The sequence below is a fragment of the Dendrobates tinctorius genome, unplaced genomic scaffold, assembly GCF_039654945.1.
Source record: "Dendrobates tinctorius isolate UK_male_01 unplaced genomic scaffold, ASM3965494v1 ptg000058l, whole genome shotgun sequence".
Lineage (NCBI taxonomy): Eukaryota > Metazoa > Chordata > Amphibia > Anura > Dendrobatidae > Dendrobates > Dendrobates tinctorius.
This window is the reverse complement of record NW_027361726.1, coordinates 25585385-25610429: the sequence shown is the minus strand read 5'-3', so window position 1 is coordinate 25610429 and position 25045 is coordinate 25585385.

Sequence of the window (25045 nt, the reverse complement as noted above, 5' to 3'; positions counted from 1 at the left end):
GCCCCGTACCAGACATCTCCCCACTTCCAGCAACCTGCCCCGTACCAGACATCTCCCCACTTCCAGCAACCTGCCCCGTACCAAACTCCTTCCCCATACAACTTGCCATCAACATCATCTGCTCCTACATTCCCTGCCCAACCCTCCACTCCACCACCCACCACCTCTTCTGCTTCCCACATGTCCACCCATTCTGTAGTTTTTTCCACACCTTCACCTCTAACTGTTCCTTCCCCACCACGATCCCAGTCCTCTCTCCACACTCCCAGTGTCGAAGTGTCCCGCAGCCCCTCCAGCAGTATTTCCACCACACACTACACAGATTTATAATGTGTGTATTTAAATAAAAATGACCAGTTTTATGGTTTCAAAGCTTTATTAAACAAGTTTATTAAAATTTTAAAAAAGTTTACTAAAAAAAACATTTTTCAATAAAAGTTAAATTATTTTACACTGGTTGTCTGTCATTTCTTTCTGCGGCGAAAAAGGTTAAATACAGGGTATTTAAAAGCTGAAATGGTATTCAAAACTAGGTATATAACTGTGGGTAAATTTTAGCTTTTTGCCACAGTTGTGTTCCTGGTTGTGTTTGAAGCAAAGTATTTCACCTAAAAAGTTGTGTTTATTGTTGGTGATTTCCTAACAATGTACACAACTTTTGTTAAAAGGTGAAATACTTTGCATAAAACACAACCAGGTACACACCTGTGGCCTAAAGCTAAAAATAGTAAGACCATGACAAGATAGCCAACTTTGGTTGGCAAAGGTATATACTGTTGGTCCAGAAGGTACACAAGTTTGGTTAGGGCACAAATCTTTCACACTCTGTCATCCTGCCAGTGTACTCTGCCTTGAGGTGACATAAAGTATAGTGCAAAATTGTCCCTCATTACTGAAACCGTCACAGAACTTCTAGTGGTAATGTCATGGTAATCTTGCAAGGTGGTTTCTTCAGAGGTGTCCTCAATGGAAATGGGTTCCTTGCAGATAACAAAATTGTGGAGTACCACGCACGCTTTGATCACCTTGTCCACAGTTTCTGTCTTGAGGTTGATCGCAGTCAATAGGACCCGCCATTTGGCTGTCAGAATACCAAAGGTACATTCAACCATTCTTCTTGCTCTTGTGAGGCGGTAATTAAAAATGCGTTTTGGTCTTGTCAATCCTCTGCTAGAGTACGGTTTCAAAAGGTGTTCTGACAGCTGGAAGGCTTCATCCCCTACACAGACAAATGGCATAGGTGGACCAGATGTTTGCGGCAGCGGTCTAGGTGGTGGGAACTGGAAGGTGTTTCCATACAGTTTACGCCCCATGGCAGACAGTTTGAAAACTTGAGAGTCATTGGAGCGGCCATAGGCCCCAATATCAGCCGCAATAAATTTGTATTCCGCGTCAGCGATGGCCATGAGGACAATTGAAAAATATTTCTTGTAATTGAAATATTCCGATCCCGATCCAGCTGGCTTTACAATGCGGATATGTTTCCCGTCCACAGCGCCCAAGCAGTTGGGAAACTGACATATCTGTTGAAACTTGTCAGCAATTTCAATCCACCTCTCTGTTGTGGGCTCTGGTAAAAACTCTTCAGCTAAGGAGTCCCACAGTGCACGGCATGTGTACTTCACAATTCCAGATATGGTGGAAATCCCGAGTCTGTACTGGAAATGCAGTGACGAAAGGGATTCTCCAGTTGCAAGAAATCTGTGGGGAATTAAAAAACAATAAATTAGTTTTAAATCACAGCATTACATACCAAAACTCAGCTATAACACTTGGAGATACAAACTACCACCAACAAGATTGCAGTGAAAGTGTGCTCTGATGCGATCACATCCAATAAATGTGGCTTACCTTAAAGTCACCATCAGACGCTCTGCAGGTGAAACAGAGAAGCGGCAATAGGTGTCCTCTTTTCTTATGAGGTGTGCAATGCGCTCCACCAAGTAATCAAAATTCTCCATTTTCATCCTAACATATCCAAAAAATGTATCCGGGTTTCGTCGAAGGTCCATGCAGAGGGTAGAATAGACCCCACGCATCATTCTCTTGGCTGTGATGGGGTGGATCCACAAACGTCGTCTACGATGCCTGATGCGCTGCTGTCTCGCTCTCTCCTTCTCCAGAACAATCACCCTCAAACGATTCGCCTCCGCTATAAAATCCGCCAAATTCTTCAAAATATTTCCAATGACAACATCCATCTTCGCCAGTAACTTGCTCTTCTCTCCAACCTGCACTTTCTCCTCTACAACCTGTCAAAGAAGGGCTGTAGGAACATGCTCTATATAGTTTTCCAGTAGCCAATCCCGTTCGGAAGGCCACAAGGGTCAATTTTAAAAACCGGATCCGGCGTAATCCGTCGAAAAACGGATAGAAAAACGGATGAACCGGATGAGACGGATCCGGTTTTGTCTGTCAAGAAAAAGACGGATCCGGCAGAAAACCGGATCCGTCACATCCGGTTTTACAAAACATTTGCCGGATCCGGCGTTCCGGCACGACGCCGGATCGCGCCTGACGCCGAAAACCTGATGTGTGAAAGTAGCCTAAGCGAGTCGAATCCTTACAGTATGTTGTATGAATGTAGTATATATGTAGTATGTATGTTTGTATGTTGTATGAATGTAGTATATATGTAGTAAGTATGTATGTTGTATGAATGTAACATGTATGTAGTATGTATGTATGTTGTATGAATGTAGTGTATATATGTAGTATGTATGTAGTATGCATACTACTGTCCCATCATTGGCTAATGTGTCAATCACTGTCATTGTAGCAGGCATAGCCTGATGGGACTTGTAGTCCCATCGGACGATGCCTGCACACACACAACCCCCGGAAGGCCCGCACAGACCCCCAAGAGGCCCGTACAGACCCCGCCCGCACACACAGACACGCACAGTGTCCGCCCACACTCTTCCCCCCTCCCGAACTGGATGTGCAAGTAAAGAAAGGGTTTATTTTCATTCCGATATTTGTGCCCCATTGACTTGCATGGGTTTCCGGTATTGGAATCGGCGATACCCGATATTTTTGGGGTATCGGTCCGATCCAATCCGATATTTCCCGATATCGGAAGGTATCGCTCAACACTAGTATTTTTTTTTTCTCATGCCCATTACTACTTATATATCTCACTGATAGATAAAAATATATCTAAGATTGTTTTATTAGTTAGTAAACTGGCTCGAAATGATTTACAGTAATTCTCTGTAAAAGCTGATGATAAGAATGCATTGCATACGGATGTCATCCAGATGCTAGGTGAGAAAAATCACATTGTACCCGCATGACTCTTGTCCTACTTTTCAGGAACAACATGGGAGCGATTTTATCTGTGCAGATGAGCACCAGCCCTCACTCTCAGGCTCTGGTAGTAGAAGGTTAGGTGCACACAGATTTTGAGGAATTTTTCTGACCACTTCATACACCTCTGTGGGCCTGTACCCATAGATGTTCCTGTGTGAGAGCTTACTTGGGAATGTTATTCAGACAGGAGCAGCCCCAGATTAGTAGGAATCTGCCTGAGCATGTGGTTTATTTAAATGGCCTGCAACATGTCATGCCAAGAACCTCCTGCAGTGTCCCCTATAGTGTGGCTGCAGCTTGCCTCCTGACTACTGGCTTCTTATGTGTAAAAATTATTGTTCTCATTATTTTGCTGCACAAATGTAACTTTTTTTTTCGTTTGACACCCTGCAGCCATTGCTGATTCAGTGTCTTTCTGATACATTGTACTAAAGGGAATCTGTCAGGAGAGTTTTGCTATGTAATCTGATATAGGGGCAGAGAACCTGATTCCAGCAAAGTGTCACTGGGCTGCTGGGTGCAGTTTGGATAAAATCTCTTTTCTCTGTTGTAGATGTGGCAGTGATGAAAATGCTGAGCTGTGTGTAACTCCGCCCACATCCTTGATTGGTAGATTCCTGCATACATTGTGCATTGTAAGCATGCTTCCAATTGGTGGTGGGAGCGGAGTTGCACAGATTAGCTTGACTGTCCTGCACATGACACCTAGTCCTGTAGAGATAATCGCCTGCTGATAAAACACTCATTGTATTGAAACTACAGCACAAAGCATAAGTGACTCATCTCAATAAACATGGTCTCTGCCCCTAAATCATGTTTCTCTCAGATTACATAGTAAAACATGCTGACATATTCCAATTATTACATAAAAAGTACAAGGTTAAAGTAATGGGCACTGTTATCCCTACTGAATATCCTCCTGACAGGGAAAGTAAGGGCCACAAGGAGCCAGCCCACCCCTCTGTTTAGAGGGCACCTCCTGTTTCCTAAAAGACTAGTGCTGATAGTGATCATGCTGTGGCAGCGCCAGGTCACAATGTGGATGACCCACCTCCTACATTCATGGCTTAGCCCCATCTATCCTACAAGTATGGAATATTCTTTGGATGTGCAGGATAAGGAATCCCCTTAACGAGATTGCCGGGGGCCGGTGCATTCCTTAAATTGACAGATTTGCTCCTGATGCTGTAAACAGACACATGATCGGAGAATCACAGGGGCACTGACCAGATCCCACAGACTTGAGAGCAGCACATACAAGCTCTATTGGAAAGAACCTAGGAAACCGACCACCGCAGATAACCTCCAGAGGTGGTTAAAAACTTGGGCAATGAGCCACAAACAAAATTAAAATTTCCTCTGCTTTTCAGAACAGACAGGATTTTTAATAGGTCCTTGCAAAAAACAGATGAAAGGAGATGAGACAACCCCATTAAGGCCTCCATTAATGTGTCTGGGCCTGTACTGGTCCTTTTTGTTAGAAATATCTGTAGAAGATAAAACATTGGGCATAATTCCATTTCTGGAGCTGCGCTCCCTGCATGAGCCTCTTCCTACTTTTTAAGAATTCCTGAAGAGTGCGGCGGTGCCGACGTCCTGATGTGACACCTCCTGTCACACTGAGTGACTCCTCTCGGGTTTACGCGTCAGTGGCTCGGCTGCTCCGCAGGAAGCACAATATTTGCTGGAATTATGCACAGACTGTAGCTGTGATTTCCATACACCGACTTCTGTGCCCAGACCGGATCACTGGAGCAGCAAATCAGCAAAAAGGGGAAATGCTTCCTAAAAGGCAGGAGGCGACCGTGCAAGGAGCAGCCTGCAGCCCCCCAAAGGAGTCTGTGCATCTCAACAGACCTCCATCACCTGGATAATCAGAGTAATTATCTGCTGCATCAAAACAATGAGTATTGGGAGTGGGGTGCTGCCTGCTGTAGGTTGTAGTCCTACTTCACAAATGGCAGACTGCACCCTGTAATCACCTTTCATGTAAGAAAGAGGTGATGAGGTCGGGGCCCCACACGGGGGATCTCTGCAAAAAGACACAAGGGCAGATGCCTCAGAATAATGGAGCCAGAGGCAAACATGACTTCTGCCTAAGGCTCATTCCGAAGATTCAGGAGGCTTCAGTGGGGGGCAAATATCAGGGCAAGACAGAGGCCGAAATGTCGGAGGAAGAGAAATGATAAAGGTGTCTCCCGAGTAGCTTATTATTCCATGCTGCTATATAATGAGCATCTCCTGTATATAATCATATACAGTTGTGCTTAAAAGTTTACATACCCCGGCAGAACTTTTGCTTTCTTAGCCTTTTTTCAGGGAATATGAAGGATAACACCAAAACTTTTATTCCACTCTTGGTTAGTAGTTGGATGAAGCCATTTATTCTCAAACTACTGTGTTTTCTCTTATTTAAATCATAATGACAACCCAAAACATCCAAATGACCCTTATCAAAAGTTCACATACCCTGGTGATTTTGGCCTGATAACCTGCACGGAAGTTGACACAAATAGGTTTGAATGGCTACTAAAGGTAACATCCTCACCTGTGACCTGTTTGCTTGTTATCAGTGTGTGTGTGCATAAAAGCTGAGTGAGTTTCTGGGATCCAGACAGACTTGCATCTTTCTTCCAGCCACTGAAGTTTCTGGATTGTGAGTCATGGGGAGGGCAAAAGAATTGTCAATGGATCTATGGGAAAAGGTAGTAGAACTGTATAAAGCAGGAAAGGCATACAAAAAGATATCCAAGGAATTGATAATGCCAGTCAGCAGCATTCAAAATGTAATTAACAAATGGAAAATCAGGGGTTCTGTAAAAACAAATCCACGGTCAGGTAGACCAACAAAAATTTCATCCACAACTGCCAGGAAAATTGTTCAAGATGCAAAGAAAAACCCACAAAATACATCAGCTGAAGTACTTTACTCTGAAACCTAGCTGTGTGGCTGTTTCAAGATGCACATTAAGGAGGCACTTGAAGAAAAATAGGCTGCATGAGTCGCCAGAAGAAAGCCATTACTGCGCAAATGCCACAAAGTATCTCTCCTACAATGTGCAAAACAGCACAGAGACAAGTCTCATAACTTCTGGAACAAGGTAATTTGGAGTGATGAGACCAAAATAGAACTTTTTGGCCACAACCATAAACGTTACTATTGGAGAGAGGTCAACAAGGTCTATGATGAAAGGAACACCATTCCTACTGTAAAGCACGGAGGTGGATCTCTGATGTTTTGGGGATGTGTGACCTACAAAGGCACAGGAAACTTGGTCAAAGTTGAAGGAAAGATGAATGCAGCACGTTATCAGCAAATACTGGAGAAAAATTTGCAATCATCAGCCCGGAAGCTGCACATGGGTCATACTTGGACGTTCCAACATGACAATGATCCAAAACACAAGGCCAAGTCGACCTGTCACTGGCTAAAGCAGAACAAAGTGATGGTTCTGGAGTTGCTATGTCAGTCTCCTTACTTCAATATCATTGAGCCACTTTGGGAGATCTCAAACATGCAGTTCATGCTAGACAGCCCAGGAATTTACAGGAACTGGAGGCTTTTTGTCAAGAAGAGTAGGCAGCTTTACCATCTGAGAAAATAAAGAACCTCACCTACAACTACCACAAAAGACTTCAAGCTGTCATTGATGTTAGAGGGGGCAATACATGGTATTAAGAAATAGGGTAAATAAACTTTTAATCAGGGTCATTTGGATGTTTTGGGTTGTCATTATGATTTAAAAAGAGAAAACACAGTAGTTTGACAGCAAAATGGCTTCACCAAACCACTAACAATGAGTGGAGAAAAGTTTTGGTGTTATCATTCATATTCTCTGAAAAAAAGGCCAACAAAGCAACAATTCTGCCGGGGTATGTAATCTTTTGTGCACAACTGTATGTAAACCTGGTATAACCTGGGCATATCCTGTGTTTAGTTATATATGTACAGCTAGTATAACCTGGGCATCTCCTGTATATATTTATATTTGTACAGCTGCTGTAATCTGGGCATCTCCTGTGTATAAATATATGTAGAACTGCTATAACCTGGGCATCTCCCGTATGTACAATGGATACGGAAAGTATTCAGACCCCTTTAAACTTTTCACTTTTTGCTTCATTGCAGCCATTTGTAAATTCAAAAAAGTTCATTTTTTCCCATTAATTTACACTCAGCACCCCATTTTGACAATAAAAAACAAATGTAGAAATTTTTGCAAATTTATTAAAAAAGAAAAACTGAAATATTACATGGTCATAAATATTCAGACCCTTTGCTCAGACACTCATATTTAAGTCACATGCTGTCCATTTCCTTGTGATCCTCCTTGAGATGGTTCTACTCCTTCATTGGAGTCCAGCTGTGTTTAATTGTTGGAATATGTTTGGTGCAACAACTCCATTCCTGTCTATGAGTATTTAGTTGCTAGATTTGTATTCTGTTTATAAAGTTAGAACAACAAAAAAAAACTCCCAGAGGCTCAAACAAGGAGAGCATGTGACTGTATTTCCTGTTTTTTCCTGTGTCTGTGAATGTGAGAGGCTGCCTGCTGCAGATGCTGCACAGATGCTTCCTCATCTATTAAGCATATTGTTCCTGTTTGTTCCTGAATAAAGAAGCTCTGTTGTCACGCGCTTGGAGAGTATCCTGAATAATCCGCTGCCAACATTAATTAAACTAATAGGACTTGATTTGGAAATGCACAGACCTGTGTATATATAAGACCTCAGAGCTCACAGTGCATGTCAGACCAAATGAGAATCATGAGGTCAAAGGGACTGGCCTAGGAGCTCAGAGACAGAATTGTGGCAAGGCACAGATCTGACCAAGGTTGCAAAAAAATTTCTGCACTACTCAAGGTTCCTAAGAGCACAGTGGCCTCCAGAATCCTTAAATGGAAGAAGTTTGGGACCACCAGAAGTCTTCCTAGACCTGGCCATCCAGCCAAACTGAGCAATCGTGGGAGAAGAGCCTTGGTGAGAGAGGTAAAGAACCCCATGATCACTGTGGCTGAGCTCCACAGTTGCAGCAGGGAGATGGGAGAAAGTTCCACAAAGTCAGCTATCACTGCAGCCCTCCACCAGTCAGGCCTTTATGGCAGAGTGGCCCAACGAAAGCCTCTCCTCAGTGCCAGACATATGAAAGCCCACGTAGAGTTTGCTAAAAAAATATATGAACGACTCCAAGATTATGAGAATTAAGATTCTCTGGTCTGATGAGATGAAGATAGAGCTTTTTGGTGATAATTCTAAGTGGTGTGTGCTGAGAAAACCAGGCACTGCTCATCACCTGCCCAATACAATCCCAACAGGGAAACCTGGTGGTGGCAGCATCATGCTATGGGGTGTTTTTCAGCCGCAGGGACAGGACTGGTTGCAATTGAAGGAAACATGAATGCGGCCAAGTACAAAGATATCCTGGATGAAAACCTCTTCCAGCGTGCTCTGGACCTTACACTTGGATGAAGGTTCACCTTCCAACAAGACAATGACCCTAAGTTGTTCTGGCTTCAGAACAACTCTGTGATTATTCTTGACTGGCTCAGCCAGAGCCCTGATCTAAACCCATTTGAGCATCTCTGGAGAGATCTGAAAATGGCTGTCCACCAATGTCCACCATCCAACCTGACATAGCTGGAGAGGATTTGCAAGGAAAAATGGCAGAGGATCCCCAAATCCAGATAGGAAAAACTTGTTGCATCATTCCCAAGAAGACTCATGGCTGTACTAGCTCAAAAGGGTGCTTATACTCAATACTGAGCAAAGGGTCTGAATACTTATGCCCATGTAATATTTCAGTTTTTCTTTTTTAATAAATGAAACAGAGTGAAAAATTTAAAGGTGTTAGAATACTTTCCGTACCCACTGTAATTATTATATGTACAGCTGATATAACCTGGGCATCTCCTGCAAGTATAGGTACTTCTCACAAAATTAGAATATCATCAAAAAGTTAATTTATTTCAGTTTTTCAATACAAAAAGTGAATCTCATATATTATATAGTCATTACAAACAGAGTGATCTATTTCACATGTTTATTTATGTTAATGTTGATGATTATGGCTTCCAGCCAATGAAAACCCAGAAGTCATTATCTCAGTAAAGCAGAATACTTTATAACACCAGCTTGAAAAATGATTTTAAAATCTGAAATGTTGGCCTTATTATTATTAATAATATTTATTTATATAGCGCCATTGATTCCATGGTGCTGTACATGAGAAGGGGTTACATACAAATTACAGATATCACTTACAGTAAACAAACTAACAATACCAGACTGATATTGAGGGGAGAGAGGACCCTGCCGTTTCGGGCTTACATTCTACAGGATGGTGGAGAAGGAGACAGTAGGTTGGGGGGTTGCAGCAGCTCCAGTGATGGTGAGGCGGTAGCTCCAGTAGTGGTGAGGAGGTAGCGTAGTCATTGCAGGCTGTAGGCTTTCCTGAAGAGATGGGTTTTCAGGTTCCGTCTGAAGGATCCGAATGTGGTTGATAGCCGGACGTGTTGGGGCAAAGAATTCCAGAGGATGGGGGCTATTCAGGAGAAGTCTTGGAGGTGGTTGGGTGAAGAGCGAATAAGTGTGGAGGAGAAAAGGAGGTCTTGGGAGGATCGGAGATTACGTGAGGGAAGATATCCGAAGATTAATTCAGAGATGTATGGAGGAGACAGGTTATAGATGGACTTGTAGGTCAGTATTAGTAATTTGAATTGGATACGCTGATGGAATGGAAGCCAGTGAAGAGATTTGCAGAGGGGAGAAGCGGAGGAGTAGTGAGGAGAGAGATGAATTAGTCGGGCAGCAGAGTTAAGGATAGACTTGGGAGGTGCGAGGGGGTTAGCAGGGAGGCCACAGAAAAGGATGTTGCAGTAGTTGAGACGCGAGATGATGAGGGCATGCACAAGCATTTTAGTAGAGTGAGGGTTGAGGAAGGGACGGATTCTGGAAATATTTTTGAGCTGGAGGCGGCAGGAGGTGGAGAGAGCTTGGATGTGCGGTTTGAAGGACAGGGCAGAGTCAAGGGTTACTCCGAGGCAGCGGACCTCCGGTACGGGGGAAAGCGTGATGTCGTCAATTGTGATAGATAGGTCAGGTAAGGAGGAACTGTGAAATGGGGGAAAGATGATCAGTTCAGATTTGTCCACATTCAGTTTGAGGAAGCGGGAGGAGAAGGAGGATATGGCTGGTAGACACTCCGGGATTCTGGACAGCAGAGAGGTGACGTCTGGGCTGGAGAGGTAGATCTGAGTATCATCGGCATAAAGATGGTACTGGAATCCGTGGGACTTTATGAGTTGCCCCAGGCCAAGTGTATAGATTGAGAAGAGTAGTGGTCCAAGAACAGAGCCTTGGGGGACTCCAACAGAGAGAGGGTGGGATGAGGAGATACAGACGCTGAATGTGCAGTTGGAGAGGTATGAGGAGATCCAGGATAGGGCAAGGTCTTTGATGCCAAAGAAAGAGAGGATCTGTAGTAGGAGGCAGTGGTCAACTGTATCGAAGGCAGAGGACAGGTCTAGAAGGAGGAGTTTAGAGTATTGTCCGTTCGCTTTGGCTGTAAGTAGGTCGTTAGTAATTTTGGTCAGAGCTGTCTCAGTGGAGTGATGGGGGCGGAAACCAGATTGTAGATTGTCAAAGAGCAGGCTAGATGAGAGATGGGAGGAAAGTTCAGCGTGGACGTGCTGCTCCAGGAGTTTGGAAGCGAATGGGAGCAGCGATATTGGGCGATAGCTGGACATAGCGGTTGGGTCGAGCATTGGCTTTTTGAGGATAGGCGTGATTGTAGCATGTTTGAAAGCAAAAGGGAAGGTACCGGAAGTTAGTGATAGGTTGAAGAGGTGGGTTAGAGATGGGATAAGAGTGGTGGCAAGGTTGGGGAGGAGGTGGGATGGGATGGGGTCAAGTGCACAAGTGGTGAGGTGTGATTTGGAGAGAAGATGAGCAAGCTCCCCTTCAGTGATGTTGGATAAGGAGGTTATGGGGTTTGGGCATTGGTCTGGTATACAAAGGGGTTGTGGTGGTTGAATAATAAAGACTTGCCGTGTTTGGTCTATCTTGTTTTTGAAGTGCATGGCGAAGTCCTCTGCAGAGATTAGGGAAGTTGGAGGGGGCAGTGGTGGGTGGAAGTGGGAGTTAAAAGTATTGAACAACTGTTTGGGGTTGTGGGATAAGGAAGATACAAGGGATGTGAAGTAGGCCTGTTTAGCAGAGGTGAGAGCTGATTTGAATTCGAGTGTTGCTTGTTTGAGTGCAGTCGTCTTGGGAATGCGTTTTCTTCCAGCGCCGTTCAGCAATTCTCGATGCTTGCCGAAGCATTTTAGTGGTGTTATTGTGCCAGGGTTGTCTATTGATTCATTGCACTCTGTTATGCATGACAGGGGCGACCGAGTCGATGGCTGATGCAAGAGTGGCATTGTACAAACTAGTGGCAGTGTCTGTCATGGAGTGAAGATATGGAGGACAGTGGTAGGACAGAGTCAGAGAGCATGCGAGTGTCTAGATGTGCAAGGTTTCTGCGGGGGTGCGCGTGTTGCTGGACATGGGTGACAGGTGAGGAGGATAGGGATGAGAAAGTGAGTAGATGGTGGTCAGATAGAGGGAGAGGTGAGGTTGTGAAGTTAGAAAGAGAGCAGAGGCGGGTGAAGACCAGGTCTAATGTGTGTCCGTCTGTGTGGGTGGCTGAGGAGGACCACTGAGTAAGTCCAAAGGAAGAAGTGAACGACAGAAGTTTTGAGGCTGCTGACTGGTGGGTGTCAATGGGGATGTTGAAGTCACCCATGATAATGGTGGGAATGTCAGCAGACAGAAAGAAAGTAGAGGAGCCAGGTGGAGAATTGGTCAATAAAGGCAGTGGTGGGTACTGGAGGTCGGTATATGACAGCCACTTGGAGGTTGGAGGGAGAGCAGATGCGGACAGAGTGGACTTCAAAAGAGGGGAGGATAAGGGAGGATAGAGGTGGGATTGGGTTGAAGGTGCAGTTGGAAGAAAGGAGAAGGCCTACTCCTCCACCATGTCTATTTCCAGAGCGAGGAGTGTGGGTGAAGTGGAGGCCGCCATAGCATACCGCAGCAGGGGAGGCGGTGTCGGAGGGTGTCAGCCATGTTTCAGTGAGGCCAAGGAAGGAAAAATTGCGAGAGGTAAAGAGGTCGTGAATCACATGAAGTTTATTGCAGACAGAGCGGGCATTCCAGAGTGATACAGAGTGAGGGAGCAGGGTGGTGGGCGTCAAAGGCACAGGTTTGAGGTTGGAAAGATTTTGAGTGTTTTTTTTGGATTGGGAGTGATAGAAGGGGTAATAATGGGAGGTGTGAGCTGTGGGGGTCCAGGATTGGGAGATATGTCACCAGCAGTGAGGAGAAGCAGAGAGAGGTAGAGCTGGTGAGAGGAGGAGAGTGGGAGATGTGTTTTGTGTGTTATTAGGAGCGATCTGAAGTTGAGGAGCAGGTCAGTGGAGGCGGTCAGATGGGGAGGCAATAGGGAAGGAGAGATTATTACTTGGTTAGAGGGTGCTGGGGTCTGTGGATAGCAAAGGAAAGTCAGGAGTAATGGAGGCAAAACCATTAGAGCATATTTCAGCATGGTAAGAGTAAGTGTGGAGCTGACAGAAAGAAATGTGGTATTTTAAACAGAGTTTTGGCGTACCTTCTGGTCACTTCTGGCTCATTTCTGGCATATTTCAATATTTATCCTTATCCTGAAATGTGTCTTAAGTAAATGCACTCAATACTTGGTCGAGGCTCCTTTCACATCAATTACTACATCAATGTGGCGTGGCATGGAGGCGATCAGCCTGTGGTACTGCTGAGGTGTTATGGAAGCCCAGGTTGCTTTGATTGCAGCCTTCAGCTCGTATGCATTGTTGGGTCTGGTGTCTTTCATCTTCCTCTTGACAATACCCCATAGATTCTGTATGTGGTTAAGATCAGGCGAGTTTGCTGGCCAATGAAGCACAGTGATACTGTTGTTTGTAAACCAGGTATTGGTACTTTTGGCAGTGTGATCAGGTGCCAAGTACTGCTGCAGAATGAAATTTCCATCTCCAAAAAGCTTGTCGGCAGAGGGAAGCATGAAGTGCTCTAAAATTTCCTGGTAGATGGCCGCGCTGACTTTGGTCTTGATAAAACACAGTGGACTTACACCAGCTGATGTCATAGCTCCCCAAACCATCAGTGATGGTGGAAACTTCACATTAGACCTTGGAAATCAAGGTCCCAGAGTCTGGAGGAAGAGTGGAGAGGCAACAATCCAAGCTGCTTGAGGTCTAGTGTGAAATTTCCACAGTCAGTGATGGTTTGGGGAGCCATGTCATCTGCTGGCGTAGCTCCACTGTGTTTTAGGTTATACCAGCTGTACATATATAATTATATACATGAGACGCCCAGGTTAACTTGCTAATACTTGTCGGTCACAATGTATCAGAAAGTTTCAGAACTTGGTGAAACTTAATTCACAGAAAACTGTGGAAGGTCCCAGATAATAGCTGAATGTTTGCAAAACATGGACACATCCTCACAATACTTCACATGCTCCTCACTAAACTTATCATAGGGAAACCTCTCATATTAACACCTATAATACTGATACTTCTCATACCTCTCATGTTGATACTTCTCACACTAATACTTCTCATACCTCTAATACTGATACCACTCATACCTCTCATACTAATACTTCTCATACCTCTCATATTGCCATACTGGCAAAATTTTTGTGGCTCCATTGAGACTCCGCCCAGGCTCCACCCCTCCAACTGTCCACAGTCAAAAGATTTTTAAGCCTCACCATGACAAGGTAGACTCTTTTAGCCGGGCCCTACTCTACTCTAACCTATTAAACATTTTTTTAAATATCCAATACAATTTAAATTTTTTTTTATTTTTCAATTTTTAAAATGACCAATAATATCACATACCGGGGATAAATACCACCGCATTATGACCAGACACCATATTACCACAACATAGTGACCTATAATATCACATACAAGGAACAAATACCACCACACCATGTCTAGACCACATATTACCACCACAGTGACCGAATAATATCAAATACAGGAAACAAATACCACCGCATCATGTCCAGACCACATGTGTTCCCATCACATAGTGACCAAATAATAGCACATACAAGGAACAAATGCTACTACATCATGACCAGATTACATATTACCACCACATAGTGACCAAATAATAGCATATACAAGAAACAAATACTGCCACACCATGGCCGGACAACATATTACAACCACATAGTGACTGAATGCTACAATACTGATCAGTAATAAAAAACACAGTACTAATGTCACCATAAGTGCCATTATACACAGGAGATCTGCACTTAGTAATACAGTGATCACGGTGACATTATACACTGGAGCTCTGTGTATAACGTAAAGGTAATACAGTGATCACTGGTGACATTGTACACATGACCACTGTATATAGTAAACAGTGTATAGTGTCAGTGTACAGGTAGCACACTGACTCACCAGTGACGTCTCTAGGTGATGTCTTTCATCTTCGCTTTTACTCTTCATCTGGCACAGACCATCGCCATTTCTTCCAGCCAGCGCTTGTCTCTGCAGGAAATAACACAGTTATCTAGAGCACCACTTGCAGAACACATTACTTTTTTTTTTCCAAATTCTAAACTATACCAGATGAAGAAAAAAAGGCGACAGTGTTGCTCTGCACAGTAACAGGACCGCCCACTCATTTAAAACAGTATCATCAAAAATTAAAATAAATACATCACTGCAGTAATAATATGCCTTAATTAGCCCCTATGGTAACAATATCCCCATCCTGGCCCCCATGTGTCTCATTCCTAGCTCTAGCCATATGTTCTCCTATCCTGCCCCCATGTGATGTCCCATCCTGCCCCATGTGATCTCCCCATCCTGCCCCATCTGCCCCATGATCCTGCCCCATCTATCTCCATCAAATCCTTCCTGCCCCATGATCCTACACCATCTGTCTCCATCCTACCCCAAGATCCTGCCCCATTTGTCTCTATCCTGCCCCATGATCCTGCACCATCTGTCTCCATCCCGCCCAATATTTCTGCCCCATCTGTCTCTATCCTGTACCATGTCTCCCATCCTGCCCCTGTGTCTCCATTCTGCCCCGTGTATCCAGTCCTTCCCCGTGTATCCAATCCTTCCCCGTATTTCCAATCCTGCCCCCGTGTCTCCATTCTTCCCCCGTGTCTCCATTTTCCCTGTGTCTCCAATCCTGCCCCTTGTCTCCATTCTGCCCCTTGTCTCCAATCCTGCCCCTTTGTCTCCATTCTGCGCATGTCTCCAATCCTGCCCCCTTGTCTCCACTCTGCCACCATGTTTCCCATCCTGCCCCCTTGTCTCCATTCTGCCCCCGTGTCTCCCATCCTGCCCCCTTGTCTCCATTATGCCCTCTTGTCTCCATTCTGCCCCCATGACTCCCATCCTGCCCCGTGTCTCCCATCCTGCCCCTTGTCTCCATCCTGCCCCGGGCAGGATGGAGACATATGGTCCATGTGTCTCCATCCTGCCGATGAAACATAGTGTGGTTGCCGCTTTCAATAAAAAAGAAAAAACTTTCCTCTTACCTTGCCGCACTCCTGCGGCAATGATCTCTCCTGGTGTTTCAAGTGCGCACTCGCCGGCGAATGACAATGACGTCATACGCCGGCGATGTGCGCGCTGACGTTACTGCCAGCCTCCGATTGGCTGGCGGCTTTAACTAGTGCCTTGCGGGCCCGTATGGGCATAGGTTCAGTTACTGCACCGGAGAATCTTGCTGCTGGGGCCCGATCAGCAGAAGAGACGGGGCTCGAAGCGGGCCCCTTCTGCTGACCGGGCCCCTTACGCCAATCAAGGCAGTAATGCCCTGATGGTGGCCCTGCCTCTCTTACTGATACTTCTCATACCTCTCATACTAATACCTCTCATACTGATACCTCTCATATTAATACCTCTCATACTAATACTTCTCATACCTCTCATATTAAAACCTTATACTGATACTTCTCATACCTCTCATATTAATACCTCTTATATTGATACTTCTCATAGCTCTCATACTAATACTTCTCATACCTCTCATATTAATACCTTACATATTAATACCTCTCATAACTCTCATGTTAATACCTCTCATTCTGATTCTTCTCATACCTACATATTAATACCTCTCATATTAATACCTCTCATACTGATACTTCTCATACCTTTCATATTAATGCCTCTCGTACTGATAATTCTCATACCTGTAATTTTACTACCTCTCCTATTAATACCTCTCATACTGATACCTCTCATATTAAAAACTCTCATAATACTTCTCATACCTCTCATGTTAATACCTCTCATTCTGATACTTTTCATACCTCCATAGTAATACCTCTCATACCTCCCGTATTAATACTTCTCATGCTGATACTTCTCATACCTTTCATATTAATACCTCTTATACTGATACTTCTCATACCTCGCATGTTAATACCTCTCATACTAACACTTCTCACACCTCTAATATTAATACCTCTTATGTTAATACCTCTCATTCTGAAACTTCTCATACCTTTCATGTTAATACCTCTCATACTAATACTTCTCATGCCGCTCATATTAATACCTCTCATATTAATACCTCTCATACTAATACTTCTCATACTTCCCGGGCTTCTGTGGATGTGGAGTCATGAATTGCATACATTTTCATGGATGGAGTGCGGTAGCACTTCGCGGCCATTTAATTTGCCTGCACAAATGACAGCAGCTCCAGCCCTTCATGTGAGTCTATTGTGCCGCCTCATGGATTAGACAGCACCATGTCTAAAAATATAACAAGCTCAGGAAAATCTATTAATTTCTCCATCTTCTTTTCTTTTGTTTATTTTTTTAACTTTGAATCAATTTTCTTTCTGATTGTAGACGGGAAGAACACAAATATTCTGTTTCTTACACCTATGTTCCCCATTGAAATGTAATAAAGGCCGCGCATAAAGCGTCCACCATTCTCCTCATCTCACGCAGGGATTGTAATTACAGACGAGCCCAATGTGAGGCCAATAGCTCCCCTCCCCCACCCGCTCGCCATTGTTTTCAGCTCACAGTAGAAGTAAAATTTATTTGGAAAAATTGATTTTTTGATACCGCTCTTTGTTGTCGAGTTATAGATCTTATACGAAAACGCTTTGTAATTTTACTGTGAAAGAAAAAAATCATTTGGATCAGAGTAAAACTTAAAGGAAATTTAGCATCATGGACTTTTATAGTAGCTCAATGATGTCGCCTTGAGGGGGGCTCCCTTAAATGTTCGAATCCAGTTTTTACATAAAATTACCCAACGCTAAATATAGGGTACGCTGATTGCATGCAGCGTCATGCAATCATAGGAGGAGCTGACTGGAGGAGGCACGGCCGGGGGTGGAGCTTAGCGGCGGCCCTGCGCTGCGCCTCAGAACGCTAGTTTGAAAGTAGCTTAAGCTCTGCAACCTTCTATCAGACTTTTCTTCAACTCCCTGATATTGTTAAGATCTCTGCTGGCAATGAATTATTCATTGGTGTAAGTTAAAGAGCAACTAAACTTTTTAAGGTTGTTTTTCTATCTTTGGTAGGTACTACATGTCGGTGGGGGTCCGGGTTCTGAGACTCCGGCCATACGCTCAATAGACACCTACACAGTGCGCAGCTGAGAAGACAGGAGCTCACAGCTTCTGTCTGAACGCGCACAGACTGAATCCGCACCTACTCTGTGGTGCGCTCAGACAGGAGCTCACAACTCACAGCTCCTGTCTGAACGTGTACAGACTGAATCCGCACTTCTGTGTGTGCGCTTATACAGGAGCTCAGAGCTCACAGCTCCTGTCTGAATGCGCACAGACTGAATCCGCACCGACTCTGTGGTGCGCTCAGACAGGAGCTCACAACTCACAGCTCCTGTCTGAACGCACACTGACTGAATCCGCACTTCTGTGTGTGCGCTCAGACAGGAGCTCAGAACTCACAGCTCCTGTCTGAATGCGCACAGACTGAATCCGCACCGACTCTGTGGTGTGCTCAGACAGGAGCTCACAACTCACAGCTCCTATCTGAACGCTCACAGACTGAATCCGCACTTCTGTGTGTGTGCTCAGACAGGAGCTTAGAGCTCACAGCTCCTGTCTGAACGCGCACAGACTGAATATGGTATGCATTGCTGAATTTCCACCACTTTCTCATGCTCCTGAATGCCCCATGTGAACTGCATTGTATTTTATATGGTATGCATAGCTTACCCATCTTCTTGTATCCATAATTGTACTCCATCTTGTTATCTTTGCCACACATCTAAGTGGTCTGTATAACACCTTCCCCCTTTTATGACCTCTGCTTAACTGTGCATTTGGCCTGGGCAGTCACACCCCACTTTCACTCACACCTGATTGTCTTTAGCTGCACATATATTCACCATGGGTCTGCTCCAGATGTAGTCGGCTCCATCAATTTCAAAGTACTAATTTCTAAGTACTTTGAATTAGACTTGAATTGGACTCGAATTGACTGTAAGGTAACGGACTATAACACCACAACAATGTTTCGCCTTCTTTTTACTATCACCCCCATACTACTCTATTTCTCCCTAACTCCTGCAATCCCTCCACCCAGTAAGGAACTTGTCATTTCCCCCTCCATCCTTCCCAGCTATCTCACCTCTTCGTCACAACTGTTCCTTCACATACAATCCTTTTTCTCCACGGCCACATCATGTCCTATCCTGCTCCCACCTTCTAATGCTCTGTCTACTAATCCTTATTGCTGGCGACATATCCCTAAATCCTGGCCCTCCTCAACACCTCCCTACACTCACTTCTACCACCCTGCCACGATCCTCTACACGTCTTTGCAACCATGATAACCTCATACCCATTCATCCAGCCCCCACTCCCTCAAGCTCCTTACCTGGAGTCCTATGGAACGCACGCTCTGTCTGCAACAAGCTCTCATTTATCCATGACCTCTTTATCACCAACAAACTCTCCTTCCTCGCCATCACTGAAACCTGGCTCACTCCCTCTGACACAGCCTCTCCAGCTGCACTTTCCTATGGAGGATTCCATCTCTCTCATACCCCTCGTCCCAGCAACAAACGTGGTGGAGGAGTTGGCTTGCTCCTGTCTGATACCTGCTCCTTTACCCCAATTCCTTTGCCACCCTCCGCTACTCTTCCCTCATTCGAGGTGCACTCCGTCCGCATCTATTCCCCCTCCAACCTCCAACTAGCTGTCATCTACCGCCCCCCAGAACTAGCCATCTCCACCCTTCTCGACCACTTCACCACCTGGCTACTCCATTTCCTTTCTGCTGACATCCCCACCATCATCATGGGCAACTTCAACATCCTCATTGACACTTCCACCCCGGCTGCCTCTAAACTTCTATCACTCACGGCTTCCCTCGGCCTCACTCAATGTTCCTCTGTGGCCATTCACAAAGATGGTCACACACTGGACCTTCTCTTCACCCGTCTCTGTTCCCTCACTAATCTCTATAACTCGCCCCTCCCCCTGTCTGACCACAACCTACTGACACTTGTAAGGAGAGCTTTAAACTAGAACAATATGGGAAGGGAAGCAAAAGACCAGAAAAAGCCATACATCTGACAAATGCTATTGAGAACTCTGCTATTAGAAGTGGAAAGGAAGAACAAAGACAAAAGAATCTAATTAATAAAAATATTGGAGAAAGAGAAACCAATCACAAACTAAAATGTTTCTATACTAATGCACAAAGCATGGGCAACAAACAAGGAGAATTGGAACTACTAACACAGGAAAAGAAATATGATGTCATTGGAATCACTGAAACTTGGTGGGACAATACACATGATTGGAATACAAGACTAGAAGGATACAACTTATTTGCAAGAAACAGACTTGATAAATGAGGAGGAGGTGTCGCATTGTATGTTAGAAACGCGTATATCCACACAGAGATTGAAGCTTCAGAGACTGGGAGTTCTGTGGAAACTGGGTAAGAATACAAGGACAGAACAATGGAAAGGACACCATTGTAGGCATTTACTACAGGCCGCCTGTGCAAGCTGAAGATATGGATGAACTGTTTATGCATCAAATGGCCAAGTTCTCCAAAAAAATATGACATAGTTGTCATGGGAGATTTCAACTATCCAGACATTTGTTGGGAATCTCTCTCAGGCAAAACTAACAGGTCAAGGAAATTTTTATCCTCTCTTGCTGACAACTTTATCTTCCAAAAGGTAAGGGAGAAAACAAGGGGAACTGCTACCTTGGATTTAATCCTTATAAACAGGGAGGAAATGGTTGAGGAGGTAAAAGTGGCTAGGACCCTAGGAGGTAGCGACCATGCTATTTTAGAATTTTGGATAACTAGAGGAGGAAGACCTGTGAAGACTCAGACGTCAAGGTTAGATTTCAGAAAGGCAGATTTTAAGGGATTCAGAAAGAGAATTGGAGGGATCCAATGGCTGGATATCCTTAAAGACAAAAATGTCCAGGAAGGATGGGAAATCTTGAAAAATGAAATTCTCAAAGCACAATTGTTAACAATTCCGAAAAGAGGGAAGAATAGGAAGCATTTAAGGAAACCAGGATGGATGAACGCAGAACTTAAGCACATGCTAAAAAGGAAGAAAAAAAGTTTATAAAATGGAAAGAGGGAGGCATATCTAAAGAAGAATATAATGCTGTCTGCAGAACCTGCAGGGCACAAATCAGATTACTAAAGCTGACTATGAATTGAGGCTTGCAAGAGATGTCAAAAGCAATAATAAAGGATTTTGGGGATATGTCAAAAGTAAAAGAAAAATCAAAGATGCTATAGGACGTTTACAGGATGAAAATGATGAAATGGTAAGACAGGATGTTGAGAAGGCAGAACTTTTAAATTCCTATTTTGCATCTGTTTTCTCTCAGAAAGGAAATGTAACATCAACTGTTCTTCACTGTCCTATTAAGGGAATAGAAGAATCCAGGACATCTATAAACAGAAAGATAGTGAGGAAACACTTAGCTAACCTAAATGAATTCAAGTATCCTGGTCCAGATGAATTACACCTCAGAGTACTGAAGGATATAGCAGAAGAAATTTTTGATCCCCTCTCCATAATCTTTGAAAATTCTTGGACAACAGGAGAAGTCCCAGAAGACTGGAGAAGAGCAAATGTTGTTCCTATCTTCAGAAAGGGGAAGAAGGTGGACCCAGGCAACTATAGGCCGGTGAGTCTGACTTCTATACCAGGAAAGATCTTTGAACAAATTATTAAACAACATGTATGTCAGTACCTGGATAAGAATGAAGTGATTAAACAGAGTCAGCATGGGTTTGTAACTACGGAATCACTGATTGGGTGGATCAAGGAAATGCTGTAGATATAGTATATCTTGACTTCAGCAAAGCATTTGACAAAGTATCTCATACAATCTTTATTGAAAAAATGACTAAGTATGGAATGGACAAGGCAACTGTGAGGTGGATTCATAACTGGCTTAGTGATCGGACCCAAAGAGTGGTCGTAAATGGCTACACATCCAGTTGGAAGAATGTCTCAAGTGGGGTACCACAGGGCTCTGTCCTGGGCCCTGTATTATTCAACATCTTTATCAACGATTTAGATGACGGAATTGAGGGTAAACTGATTAAATTTGCTGATGACACAAAGCTAGGAGGGATAGCTAATACTAGAGAAGAAAAAGAGAGGATTCAAAAAGATATAAATAAACTGGAGCAGTGGGCAGCAACTAACAGAATGGTTTTTAACAGGGAAAAATGCAAAGTACTACATCTGGGCAATAAAAATGAAAAAAGAATATACAGAATGGGAGGAATAGGGCTAAGCAAACAGCACATGTGAAAAAGACTTGGGTATACTAATAGATCACAGACTGAATATGAGTCAACAGTGTGATGCAGCAGCAAAAAAGGCAAATGCAATTCTAGGATGTATTAACAGAAGCATACAGTCTAGATCACGTGAAGTCATTGTTTACCTCTACTCCTCTTTGGTCAGACCTCATCTGGAATATTGTGTCCAGTTTTGGGCACCACATTTTAAAAAAGACATCAACAAACTGGAGCAAGTTCAGAAAATAGTGACCAGAATGGTGACCGGTCTGCAAACCCTGTCTTATGAGGAAAGGTTGCAGGATTTGGGAATGTTTAGTTTGCAAAAGAGAAGACTGAGAGGAGACTTAATAGCTGTCTACAAATATCTAAAGGGCTGTCTCATAGTAGAAGGATCATCTTTATTCTCATTTGCACAAGGAAAGACTAGAAGCAATAGGATGAAACTGAATGGGTGGAGACACAGATTAGATATTAGAAAAAACTTTTTGACAGTTAGAGTGATCAATGAGTGGAACAAGCTGCCACAAGAAGTGTTGAGTTCTCCTTCAGTGGAAGTCTTCAAACAGAGGCTGGACAGACATCTGACTGGGATGATTTAGCGAATCCTGCTTTGAGCAAGGGGTTGGACCAGATGGCCCAGGAGGTCCCTTCCAACTCTACGATTCTATGACATTCTCCTCCCTCTCCTCTCCTACTGCGCAACCCCCGCTCCATAAACTCGCTCACCCTCGCAGGAATCTCAAACACCTCAATTTACAATCACTCTCTGTATCCCTTCTCCCTCTTACAGACATAGGTTCCCTTCATGACACAGATGCTGCTGCCACCTTTTATAACACCACAATAACAGCAATGCTTGATTCGGCTGCCCCCCTCACGCAGAGCAAAACTCGAACAATCAACAGGCAGCCCTGGCTGACCAGCCTGACCAAAGAACTGAGACGGGTTTCCAGGGCCGCTGAGCGGAGATGGAAGAGAACCCATTCTACTGAGCACTTCAATGCATACAAGCAGTCCCTTGCCAACTTTAAGACCACGCTCTCTGCCGCAAAACAAACTTACTTCGCATCTCTCATATCCTCCCTGTCTCACAACCCTAAACAGCTCTTCAACACTTTCAATTCTCTACTCCGTCCCACAGCACCTCCTCCCCCTCCTCTCATTTCTGCCGAAGACTTTGCCTCCTTCTTTAAGCAGATCGACATGATCAGACAAAACTTTGGCCCGCAGCCCCCAATGCCCCTCTTAGCCGATCAGCCCTGTTCTGCAAAAGCCAGCTTCTCCACCATGACAGAAGATCAGCACTCCACCCTTCTGTCAAGATCACACCTCACCACTTGCGCCCTTGACCCACTCCCATCTCACCTCATCCCTTACTTGGCCACAGTCCTCATCCCATCTCTAAGGGTACTGTCACACTTAGCGATGTACCAGCGATCCCGACCAGCGATATGACGCGGTCAGGATCGCTGGTACATCGCTAAGTGGTCGCTAGTGAGCTGCCACACAGGCAGATTTCACCAGCTGGGGACGGGGGTCGCTACTTACCTGTCACACCAGGCGATCCTGCGTCCTCCCGCCCGGCTCCACGCGTCGCTCGTCGTCACAGCAGGAAGCTGACGACGAAAAACAGTCCAGCCTGTTCTCGCGCGATCAGCGATAACCAGTGGGGGAGCGGGTCGTAGGTAATTATCAGACACAGCGATATCGCTAGCAATATCGCTATAACGTCACAAGTTATAGCGATATTGCTAGCGATATCGCTTAGTGTGACATGCCCTTAACACACCTTTTCAACCTTTCTCTTACAAATGGTGTCTTTCCCTCATCCTTCAAACATGGCTCAATCACACCCATCCTCAAAAAGCCCTCCCTTGACCCATCCTCTGTGTCTAACTATCGCCCAATATCTCTTCTCCGTTACGCCTCAAAACTACTGGAACAGCATGTTATATCTTGAACTGTCCTCCCACCTCTCCTCCTGTTCCCTCTTTGACCGGTTACAATCTGGCTTCCGACCGCATCACTCAACTGAAACTGCCCTAACTAAAGTCACTAACGACTTACTAACCGCCAAGAGCAAGCGACACTACTCTGTCCTCCTTCTCCTGGACCTGTCCTCTGCCTTCGACACCGTAGACCATTCCCTCCTGCTATAGACTCTCTCATCTCTTGGCATCACAGACCTGGCCCTATCCTGGATCTCATCCTACCTAACAGACCGAACGTTTAGTGTCTCCCTCTCACACACCACCTCCTCACCCCCTGTCTGACGGTGTTCCCCAATGCTCTGTCCTAGGACCCTTACTATTCTCCATCTATACCTTCGGCTTGGGACAGCTCATAGAATCCCACGGTTTTCAGTATCACCTCTATGCCGATGATCTACCTATCTGGACCCGACCTCGCCTCCTTACTGACTGAAATCCCACCATGTCTGTCTGCTATCTCAGCCTTCTTCTCTGCTCGCTTTCTCAAACTGAACATAGACAAAACAGAATTCATCATCTTTCCCCATCTCACTCTACCCCTGCACCAGACCTATCCATCAATGTCAACGGCTGCTCTCTTTCCCCAGTCCCGTACGCTCGGTGCCTTGGGGTGATCCTCGACTCTGCGTTCTCATTCAAACCACATATCCAAGCCCTCGCCTCCTCCTGCCGCCTGAAACTCAAAAATATTTCCCGGATCCGCTCATTCCTCAACCACGAAACCACAAAAACACTAGTGCATGCTCTTATCTCCCGCCTCGACTACTGCAACCTAATTCTCTCTGGCCTCCCCTCTAGCACTCTGGCTCCGCTCCAGTCCATGATACACTCTGCTGCCCGACTAATCCACCTGTCTCCCCACTATTCCCCAGCCTCCCCCCTATG